This window comes from Nomia melanderi, chromosome 4 (genome assembly GCF_051020985.1).
Source record: "Nomia melanderi isolate GNS246 chromosome 4, iyNomMela1, whole genome shotgun sequence".
Classification (NCBI taxonomy): domain Eukaryota; kingdom Metazoa; phylum Arthropoda; class Insecta; order Hymenoptera; family Halictidae; genus Nomia; species Nomia melanderi.
The window spans coordinates 5,173,483-5,184,076 of record NC_135002.1 but is presented as its reverse complement, the minus strand read 5'-3'; the positions used below and the strand labels follow the sequence as shown (position 1 = coordinate 5,184,076).

Below are 10,594 nucleotides of genomic sequence, written 5' to 3'. Positions count from 1 at the left end.
TCCCGAGGCTTCTCCGCGGCTGAGGGTTAATAAATTCCCGAGACCGTTCAATCGGGAAATCCGTCGACCTTGACGAAATGTATATTATTTCGTGCCGGTTGCATAGGAGAGGACTGGTTTTTTTCAGCGGGAACGCTCGGGCTACGTGTGCGCATCGATCGCCGAGCGACTCTGCCCGACACGACGGCCCTAAGGGAGGCATCGCGCTGATTGGCTGACGCGGGCAACGCAGTACGTGTTTCCACGATTTAGAATCGGACCGGTGTCCCCGAGCAACCGTGAAATACAATGAAAAAAGGAGATAAGTCTGGAACAACCACAGGTGCCGGATACGTTTACATTGAATAATTCAATTTTGTGACATTGTACAGGGTAACCGGGAGACTAGCTTCAGTCCTGGCGCAGAGGCGGAACACCCGAACCCGATCACCCCGTACGATTCATCGTTCTACCACCTATAGTTCCATAGAAGATTTCTTGGAATAACAAATTAATTAACTGTTAACATTGATTTTAACCATTAGACGATTATTTGCAGTATCCTCTAAGGTACATCAAGGAGAAAACAATCACTATAGAAGACTGATTATACTTCGAATAAAGTATCACAAACTACCCTTACGAATACCTTACGCAAATCTGTTCTACCCATATATATAATTCTATTGTACAAACAAAGTATATCGACAAAAATATATGTTTCTCCCTGACAGGATCCCCTGAAGTATATCAACGAACATGAGCAATTACCATACAACAACGATTGTACTCGGAATAAATTGGCCCGAACTACCCTTAAGAACATCGTTGCTCAACGTGATCCTCTTTCCAAGTATATTCAGCAGGTCGGCCAGGCTTAATCGCGGGATCAAAGGGCAAACAGCGACGAGGTTCGAGCTGAGAAGCTTTCAGCCCCGTTCGAATCGATTCGTAATCCCGACACTGCGAGTCACCAGCGCTCAATCATTCTAATTGCGCCCTACCCCGCGCGATCTCGTTCCCGCTGGCCGTCAATGTCGGATCGGTTTCTAAAGGGGGATCGATCGGAGAGGAGCAAACCCGTCCACGTCGGCGGACACGGTAAACAATTAACGGGCCGCCGCGAAAATTCTGTTCAATTACATGGCGGATCATCCGACCCGGAATAATAGAGCGGCGCGAGGTGACAGCTCGTTACGAGCCGCCGCGCCGCCACCTTTTTCCTTTTACCTTTGAAACTTTACGACCGAGTGGGATCGTGACTAATCCCACCCTAGGGGAGCGTGCGCCCCTACTACGCCGCCTAAGTCCACAGAGAAGGACACGTCGACCGCGGCGCCCCGTGACCCTTGTCCTTCTCTTCCTCCGGCGGATCGTCTTCGTCGCCTCCTCGTTTCATTTGCCCTCCGCAGGATCATCCCCCGCTGAAAATTCTACCGGGGACCTTCGGCGAACCTCGCGTCAGCTGACAAACAACCCTTGTTTGTCGACGTTCCGCTCGGCGAACGGGGTAGAGTTTAACCCTCTTACGAACAGACTTGCTGGCTCGAGACAATGTCGAAGAAGACGTTGGGAATATTTTCGGGGAATTCGAGCGGGGAAGGGAGATTAGAAGGTGAATGGAGGTCGCGGTTAGGTCGGAGGGTAAGTTTGTTGTGAATGATGTCGCTTCCGGCGGAGGTAATTTTGAAGTTCGAGTAGATATTTTTGAGTAAACGCGATCGAGAACAGTGCTTCATGGGAATTTGTTTTATAGTGACCAGCAGGCTTTTGTGAGCGATTCGAACGAAATCGTTAGGGGTTGAACGGTATTTTCCATAGATTCGATACGAGATTGTCGTGACTGACACAAGTGGGTCAATAAAGGGGATATCGGGTGCAATGTATTTTTTATTATAAATTTCCTATGGACATTCTCTTTACACTTGAAATGCGATCATCAAGAAAGTAGGGAATCTATAGATGCCGATATTCAACGTTCAACGGAAATAGACGCTGAGTGAATGATATTTCAAACACGTTCTCCCGAAACAATCTTGCGAACTGAATAATCCTTTCCTCAATTACATAACTAACCTCATCCCTCGGCATTCCCAGGGAAACCCCATGAGACCCAGGCATTCCCAGCGAATCACGGCCATTTCCAAGAGCAACTGAACATCTCCGAAAGAATCTCCTGCGACAGCGTTAAAAGACCGATTCCCAACGACGCACGAGCGCGCACGAATAAATGGGTTAAACAAAACCAGAACGGAAGCCCTTTGTCCGCGGCGGGTTCGAAAGATGGCGGGTCGAGGGTAGTGCCGGTGGCCCGGTCGCTCGTCGTGCACCCCTGGCCTCGCGGCGGGTCGTGGGGCAAGGGTGGCGAGTGCGCGGTCGAGAGACAGCGAGCATGAGTAGGACGTGGGTCGCCGTGCGTCGGTGCAGAGGGCCGAGAGAGCGTGTCTCCTGCGGAACACAGCTGGCACGGACCGTCAAGATGTAAGCTGTCGGGCGTAGAGACGTGTCCACGGTAGCCGTTGGCCCAGGCCGAGAGAGCGAGAACGAGAGAGAACGAGAGAGAGAGAGAGAGAGAAAGAGAGATCGAGAGAGAGAGAGTGTGAACGAAGCAGGAAGAGGTGACGAGGACAAGGACGAGGACGAGGACGAAGACGACGACGAAGACGACGAAGACGACCACGACGACGAAGAGGAAGAAGAGGAGGCGAAGGAGAAGAAGGGAGAAGAAAGTGGCGGCTGAGTAGCAAACGGACAGGGACGAGCGAACTGGGCCGATCGGGGAGGATGGTGTAGCGGGAACCTGGGGGATCGATTGCTTCCCGATAGTAGTTGGCATGGAGGACACGGCACTGGGGTAAGTGAGACACCGGGGGTTCCCGTGGTTCGTTTAAAGGGGTGCGTTCCGTGCCGTCAGACAGGATTCGCCGATCGATCGCCGAGCGAACGGCTGATCCTCCCGCGATCTATCCGCCGAAGCTCGTCGCTAATCGATCACTGGCTCGGCCAGCGTCTACCCTGATTCCGATTAACGGACGAGCGTTTGTCAATCGATAAAATATTGACCGGACGTACGCGCGACCCTATTTCGCGCGGCGGACGGCCCGAGAAAATTGTCGAGCCTCCGTCCGTTCTCGCGTCGGATATTCCCGTCGCCGCGACGGTGTCGTGCGGCCGAGATCCGTCCGTTCCTCGTGATACTCGTCGCCGTTGGTTGACGGAGCAGTGACACCTTCGCGCCCCTGTGGCCTGGTTCTCGGGGATTCGGGAGCGTACGCGCCGGGAGCACGATTCCCGACGAAAGCTCGCGCACCGACGTTCCTTCGCCAGTGACCCATTGTCTTTCCCTTTGTTGATCCCTGTATCTACGCTGCGCAGAATGCATCGGTCGGCCCCCTCACCTGGAATCCGGGTATTCACCGGGCGGATTTCGAGAGCCGCGACGTCGAACCGCTCTAATCTCCGCGCGATCGGTCTCGCCGTTGAACTTTCGCTCCGCGAAGCCTTAACCCCTCGGCGATTGCGGTTCGAACGCGACACGCATGCACGGCGTTCGATGGATCGGAATGGGATGTTGCTTTAACCCCTTAACGGTCGACGATTTCCTCCGTGCACTCGGGCTGCTCGCGAAGCGACGGAATATTGACGAAATGCGGGAACAATGTTGGTACGGTGTAATGATGATAAACGGGAATATTGAGGGTAATATTTTTGTATATTCCCGCATGGAGATTGTCGAATGTCAAGGGTCAAGATTGTCGATGTGCAGAGTAGAATTTGAATCTGATGTACACGTTTAGATTTGTATTAGTCTGTGATTATTGTACATTGTTATTCTATTTTCTTTCGGGTGAAATGGTCGTGACGAAATGATTCCAGTGAACACAGTCGCGAGATAAATTGCTATGGAAGGCGTGAACCGTCTCGCCGCGAAACTCATCGCAACTCGTGAAACGTCGCGCCGTGAAAAATCTGCACGCGAATCGAGATCCGCGAATCAGATGAATGAGGGGCCCAGCTCTGCCACGCTTCTGTGCGTCGTTGTTTGACGTTCATCGAACGGAAGGAACAGCGGAAAAACGGCCACGGGCTTTCAAAGCGCCGCGTCTGGCCACCTGACGGGAAACTGCACGGTTATCGGTTCATTTATCCTTTTGTATCGTTTTCGGCTGTGAATTTTCGTTCCCTTATTCCGGCTAACGAGTTCAAACGCGACATCGTTTCATCCTGTAACGATCTCCGAATAAATGAACAGAGCAAAATCCTCGTCCGATAATCGCCAGTTTGAATTGGATTATGGAAATGCCAGTTCGCGGAGGCAGCAGCGATCTGATTATTACCGTCGACGAACGTCTCGAATAAATATGTCGAATGTCAGGAGTCAAGAGAGGATAAAATTGTTGTGATCCGTACGACCCGCCGCGCCGCGGATCCCCTCGTTTCATAGATCGCAATCGTCTTCATCGATTCTCGTTCCGAGCGTCGTTCGCGGCTCAACGTTTCGTTTGAACCTTCACATTCTCTTAACGGCCTTATTACATTCCAGTTACACCTGCACTCGCGCCGTTTCCGCGGAACCGTGCCGGAATGATCAATAAATCCGAGAAAAGCGTTGATCCGCGGCCAGTGAGCAGTACACGAGAGTGCTTGCGTGCAATTCGCGTAATCCCGCGAAATAAAAGTAGAAATTACTTCCGACGAGCAACGCAGGATTTCCCTGCGAGCTTCAATCTTCCCGGATTAGGCTCGCGGTATCTGGAGTATCGTTGAGATTCGTTTCTGTCGTATCGAGGAGATGGCAGCGGTCGATTAGAAATCTTGTTAACACTTGTTGACCTGTGAATAAGCGCTCGTCGAACTCGTGCGATCTTCGATTCGATTTTCCTAGTAGAGACGCTGTCAAGATTATTCACAGCTCTTTTCACCTTCTAGCATCTCGCAGATCCAATCAAATTCGTTCAGTGTGTCGCACGAGAAACTTTCAACGCATTCAACACGAATGACTTCATTTAGCCGACATTAAAGCTTCATATCTACAAGGTTGCAAACAAGTAATCGGAACAGTCAACAAGAGACAAGTACACATCTCTCTTTATAGAATTTAGCTTCCTGAATTAAAGATTTCGAGTAGCAAGGAGTTAAATACAAAATATTATCATCAAAATTCGACTGACAGTAGTTTCAGCGTTAGACCCTCATCAGGCTGAATATTATCTTTCCAACGGAACGTGGTCCGGAAATATAGAAAATCTTCAGTTTAATTACCAGAGTCCCGGCATTAGCTGGCTAAAAAGAGGAGCGTAGACTGGACGCGATTATTTATGCAGCGACAGATAAGAAAGCACGTAACTTACGGAGCTGGCTGCTATCTTCCTGGCGTCGGCCACGTCTGGTGCAATCGCTGTTTCCATCGCTTCCATCCGCCCCCTCGGACCCCGGCCAACCCTGCGAGGTCATCGCTGCCCACGAGAAGCAACGTTTCACTTAACTTTCCTCGCCGAAGGAATCTCGGACGATTCCAGAATTCGATCGAGCCGAATCGAGACGAAGGGGTTAGGGGGGGGACGAGACCGTTCACCGCGGACGTCGTCGGGGTTGGAAAGCTTCCAACGTTAATAGAGTCGCACCTTCTCCCCCGGAGCGCGAAAAAGTTGTTAGGAGCTATTTACCTGAGGGCTCTAACCGACCCCTACAGTTTTCGAGCCCGCGGAAAGCTTGAACACGGCTGGAAAGTCGCTTTCTGGCGTTCACCGCGGCCTACGTGTTCTCGTTTAGATCCTCCTTCTCTCGTCTAATTCGCCCATAGGGCCCCTCCTCGGCGGAATCGTTATAATGGAGGAGGCATCTACTTCTTGGATCACTTTGATTTCGCCTGGGAATTTCGTTTCCTTAATATGTTGCTGCAAAATGGTCTTTATCTTGAACATCGAGCTTTTGTTTAAGTTGATTTCTGATTGCTCGTATTTGAGGAATTTTGTTTTCTTAATATGTTGCAGCAAAATGGTCTTTATTTTGAACATTGAGCTTCTGTTTAAGTTCATTTCTGATTCGTCGTGTTTGAGGAATTTTGTTTTCTTAATATGTTGCTGCAAAATGGTCTTTATCTTGAACATCGAGCTTTTGTTTAAGTTCATTTTTGATTGTATTTGAGGAATTTTGTTTTCTTAAGTGGTCTTCATTTTGAACATTGAGCTTTTGTTTAAGCTGATTTCCGATTCGTCGTATTTGAGGAATTTTGTTTTCTTAAGTGATCTTTATTTTGAACATTGAGCTTTTGTTTAAGTTGATTTCTGATTGCTCGTATTTAAGGAATTTTGCTTTCTTAATATGTTGCAGTAAAATGGTCTTTATTTTGAATATTGCGCTTTTGTTTAAGTTGATTTTTGATCGGTCGTATTTGAGGAATTGTCTTTCTTGGATTAGATGGACTTGTAAAGAAAATAGTTCTGCTATAGAATATACCAGTGGTTCACTATTTTTGTCTCTGAGATTACAATTAATAGTATTTCAATATCACACCCAGATTTGCTTCTCGATTGAATATTCAATTCAATTACGAATTCTCGATTTTCTGGGGGATTCAAGGCTTTTATATAAACATCCGTTGTGTCACGATATCTCGAGTTTTATCTCTAAACGGGACAGACCAAGAGACATTTTACCGATAGAAGAAAATAGAGTCCACGGAGATACTTTCCAATGGCACAGATTTTCACTCTCCAAGGTGTAAACACGGTGTTCAGCGGGAAAGCGCTGAATAATTTATCGCCGCTCCCGATTTGATGTTTTCTATTTGAGGAACACGCCCGCCTCGGAAAGCTTTCTCGTTAAAACCGGGGTGGTCCTGGTTCTCGCGCGAATTTCTCGCCTCGGCTGCGTTTCTCAATGGGTCCGGCGCGTTGTTTCACATTCAACCGGGGAAAAACGAAACAGCTCTTTGGGCGCGTCCGGTGTCTCAGAGGTGTACGGGGAATCGACGGCTGCGAGATGCTCGACGGAACTGACTCGAATCGAGCGGATGACGCACCGAAGTGCGTCAATGGGTTAACACTAAAACTGCCAGACGAGTCAAAATCACCCATCCCTGATTTCTTTTTTTTACAATTATTACAAAGGCAACAGATGTTCGATAAATGATCGAAGAAATCGATTTAGCAATACGCAAACAATTGTAAGTCAATTAAAACTACAGTAGAGGCACTCTTGTTTCTATAGAGAAATTTCAAAAAGTCAATTTAGTGTTAAGCAATTGATATATAATTTAGCTCCATCTGCTGGGTTCGTTTTCAAAGAATCTTCGCAAAGGGTTGAAGCTACCCTTATATTAGAATGCATATTACACATACATGTGATCGCGTTAATATAGTACAACTTTAAAAAATCCCTAATAAAAAGTCATATATTTGTATTAAACATTAAGCTTGTGGATACAACTTCTGATTTCCATTGTAAATAAATGTTCATCGGCGTTGGGGTTTTTCGAAGCTGCGCCGTGTTATTGCAATTACACGAGATACGCATTATCAATAAATGTGAAAGGAAATAACGGAAAACGAGGAAATGTTATCTTTTACTGGCCGTGTAACTGCAAATGGATTTTCTTTATCGCGTCGCGTAGCAGTAACGCTGGATTATTCAAATGTTCAACGTCCGACCGTAACAATCGAGTTAAATAATAGCCGAAGGCTATTCGGAAAATCGGAGCGTTACGATAACCCCGAAAATACATCTTGAGATCGGGACGTCGAACCAGAAATAGGGGCACGTCGGGACGTCTGGCCGTCCTAATTTTGACCCAATTAGCATCGGATGATCCGGGATCGATCCGAAAGGAAAACGTCCCCGGATCGGGAAGCCAGCCCCTAAACGCGCCAGAGGGTCGAAGATACGGGATGATTCTGTTGTTCCTAGTATACAAGCGAATTTAATTGTGTACATCATGATTTCCGGCCGCTGGAAGTTTATATACGATGTAAACTCGAATTGGAACGAGTATCTGGGACATTGTTGCTGGAGTCTGAATTTCTGTTAACAGCAAATTGAGGTCATACCGCTTCGTGTCAATTCTACCAATAAAACGAACGACCATTCAATTTGATTTTGATTTTTTTCAGAGAAACCAAACTGTACGTTCGATGTTATTTAATGCTTCAGATCGAACAGATTAATTGTGCAGATATTGTGAAAACGTTAGGCTCCCGTGCCTCGCGCGTCTCGTACGTTATTAACCAGCTTATTAATTCTATCGTGCAATATTGAATTATACGCGTATGCGGTATTCTCTCTGTATCAAAGCACTTTGCCGACATCTTTGGTGTATTAAAACTGCTCCGCAGTCAACAGAACTTGTTTATGACGTTTATAATGTATTTAAAGGAAACCACGAATCGATTCTTTGATCATCCTAGCATAGAAATAGCTTCTTCATATTATAAATAAACCACCCCTAAATAAACCACCTACAAACAATTACCATATCAAATGAAATACTACTAAATACTATCTACTTATACTTCATTCGCTCTCTGATTATCAAATTTATCGGCCACATTGAAGTGCATACCACCGAATCGATATCACTATCCAAAGTGGCACTTCCTCAACATTGATCCCCCCTCGACACGATGAATCCCGTTTAAAGACCGAACAGTCCAGTTTCTGGAACTAGGCGCGGTTACTCGCGGCCCCCGGATCGCTGCCTTGAACTCGATTAATTAGCGCGGATTCACGTTGGCATCGCGAAGAAGGGCGGCGGCGCGAGGGCGGGAAGCAGGAATTAGGACTCCGCCAGTAAAAATAACAAAGCTAATTTCCCACCGTAGGATAAATATATCCGATCAATTGCACGGAGAGAACACGCCGTCCGCAATCTGTTCTCCCCCACCTCGATCCTTCATCCTCCCCTCTCGACCCGACTCCTCCTCCTCTTCCGGGCCATTACGATGGAGCGAAACATGTGGATGCAGCTGAATATGGATCGAGAGTGCATCGCTTAAGCTGCTTTCACACGAAGGCACGCGCGAACGAACGGCGCGCTGAGAATTATTGCGGTGTGAGTGAAAAATTGTCGGGAATTAGATGATCTTCTCGCATCGAAATTGATGGCCCTTGTTTCCTCGTTCATTCGATTCCCGTGGAACACGGTGTTTCGTGCAGATTTTAGTACTAGATTTACGGAACCTGGCAATTTGAAGGATATCGAATTTTTTGAATATTATTTCGTAAGAATTCCAGTCGATCTCGATTGGTGCCATTATGCGAATACATGTAATCCTGTTTTTGAAGTTCTAATTTCCGCGACCTGTGAACGAACATTCTTCTAGGAGCGAGGGAATACAGTAATATTAATGTCTGTAAATCTAGTGTGTTAAGTACCATGTACAAAGGAAATAATTTTTGAGTTTTCAGTAATTGAAGTCGGAATCTTTTTAAGGTTATGTATCACGTTGTTCCCTTAATACTCAAAATGGAGGCTCTCAGATGACGAAAGAAGGATATTCTTAGCTGAAAAGGGAATAATTCTAAAAATTAGAAGTCGTTTAAACATATTAAATATTTCGAACATTTTAAGTACTTTCGATATTCGATATTTCGCGATACGTAGATCACCGCGTGAAACCAGCCTTACAGTGTTCTCAATGAAAAATCATGGTGCCGGTTTAAAATACCACACCGTGCCACGAGAGAGATCTCTCAGAGGGCGGCGGTCGATTAAGCCGCGAACCGATCCGTGAAAGAATTCAACCCTTGTATTTCCGCGAGCCCGTCGGAATACTTTCCCTTTCCGGCGGGTGAATTCCGCGACACCCCGTGAAATGGAATCTCGATCGAGGGCGGTCCGGCTCGCGGCCGAAATTGGAATACTTCAAGATCTGCGGATCTTTGTCCGTTCGATATGGAGCTCGTGCTTTCGATGGTTTATCGAGGAACGATTGCCTTGTAATGTCCTTTGTTGTTCAGAAAGTTGGTCAAGTAGGGAGGAAATTTATGTGAACTCGTCTGTTTTAATTGTTCCTTTTATTTTCATTATTGTCGGATTCTTAATTGGTAAACTGGGGATTTAGACTTTTGTAATGTATTGCATCTTTCAAATGATTTCCTTGAATCATTTCGGTTCTCAATGAACCGTCGATTTGATCGATTTATAGTAAACGAGAGTTTAATAAGCTATCGTGATATTTTTATTTTATACGACAGAGTGCACATTTTGCCTGTTTAAGGGAGGGTATTTATTTGAGCGTCTGCTGTCTGATAATGAGTTCGAAGCGTCGTTGTTCCAATCAGGGCGATTAAAATCTTTATAAATTTGGAATATCGATTTACCGTGCAGTTTATAAGCCAATCGGCTGTCCGTACGATGGGACGAGCAAGGTCGACTTTATAGTTGACAAATGAACTTTATTATAATTTTATAAAATTGTTTTATTAATTCCACTCTGCGGCCTCGCATTGGGAGCTGAAAAGGTCAACCGGACTTAATGTGAAATTCGAACATCTCGCTGACGAAGACGGCCTCTTTGACACGCTCGTTCTTTTAATTACTGTTTCATAAACCAGACGTAATTGGTCTGTCTTCTTCCAGCGAAATCGTTCGTGGGATATACATTACGTGCGATAT

The 10,594-nt window shown here is 46.4% G+C and overlaps 1 protein-coding gene across 4 annotated transcripts in view; it reads left to right on the top strand.

The window, feature by feature from the left end:
* The first annotated feature begins 945 nt into the window (after positions 1-945).
* LOC116435076 (uncharacterized) overlaps positions 946-10,594 on the top strand; it is a 45,371-nt gene continuing 35,722 nt past the window's right edge. For 2 of the 4 annotated variants that reach the window (XM_031994232.2, XM_031994231.2), the window contains exon 1: positions 949-2,833. The gene's annotated coding sequence lies outside the window, so the exon portion shown is untranslated. Of the gene's footprint in view, positions 2,834-10,594 lie in introns of all 4 variants that reach the window. The other 2 variants (XM_031994222.2, XM_031994230.2) reach the window with 2 other exon arrangements.